Source organism: Eutrema salsugineum, unplaced genomic scaffold, assembly GCF_000478725.1.
Source record: "Eutrema salsugineum unplaced genomic scaffold, Eutsalg1_0 scaffold_11, whole genome shotgun sequence".
Lineage (NCBI taxonomy): Eukaryota > Viridiplantae > Streptophyta > Magnoliopsida > Brassicales > Brassicaceae > Eutrema > Eutrema salsugineum.
In genome coordinates, this window is record NW_006256901.1 from 4739124 (window position 1) to 4740395 (window position 1272).

Below are 1272 nucleotides of genomic sequence, written 5' to 3' on the forward strand. Positions count from 1 at the left end.
TGCTGTTCTTGATGAAGAGAAGAACTTGGTTAGAAATGCTCTTTTGCATTGCTCCCAAGTTGTGACTGATCCTTGAGGTAGAGACTTTTCCCACTGATGAGCTTTGTCTCCTAGAGAAAAAGGAAATAGCCTCAACTTGAAACTGTCCTCACTCACTCCATTCATCTTAGTTAGATCACAAACTCTATCAAAGTTGTCAATGTGATCTAATGGGTCTTCTAATGCCAAGCCATGGAACCTGTTTGATTGCACCATGTTGATCAGGCCAGATTTGATCTCAAAATCGTTTTCAGGTGTTGGGGCTTGAATCCCATGTCTTTGACCCTGAGCATTGGCCTCATCACCAGCTCCCACAACTTGTCTTGGACGTGGAGGCGGTGGCTCTTCTTGATTCTGGTGGTTTCCATTACCACCATGAGCCTGTTGCCCTTGATCCATACCCAACCTCTCCATGTGCTCAGCTCTTTCTCGTTGTCTCCTTGCTTGACTGCTGGTGTTCATACACCTGAAAACAAAGACAGCACTTGAAAGGTAATCAGTAAAACAAAAGAAAATGACTTGATCTCAAGAAGATCCAAAGTCCTAATGCTAGAATGAACTCTCCAATTGGCAACGGCGCCGAATTGATAGTAGGAATTTTTCAATCCTTGATCAATTCCTCAACTACTCATGTCATTGTAGCACTTGAGGTATCAATCCAAATGGAGAGATTCTAGACACTAGAACTATGAGGATCAATTCTTAATCCAAGTCTAATAAGCAGATAAGTTGGTAACCAAAATTATCTAAAAGCATATAACAAAACAAGCAAGAACAAACAGTAATTAAGAATTAAAAAAGCAAGAGAAACTAAACAAACACTCAAATTCAAATAAAAAGAAAGCTAAACCTCTAGATGTGATCATTGATTAGGGTGCTTTAAATGTGAATTCATGATGCTAAGCAAACAATGCAACACTTGCAAATCTTTAGTCTAGACTTCCAATTCAGATTAATTCATTCTCATGACAGAAATCCCTTTGTTAATTACCAATTCAAGACTAATTCCCATTAGTGAATAAGCAGTTAACAAGCATAAGGTTCCAAGTCTAACATGACCAGACAGCCTCTTTGTGCATCAAAATAAGAGCTAAGAAAGACTGAATCTTATACAGAAAGATAAAGCAAGCATCACATGATCTCAAATTCCAATTAACTTAGAACTCTAATCTAGATTAATCCTCTCATGAAGGCACTAACCTCTACACTAATCCACTTCAAACCAAATCATCA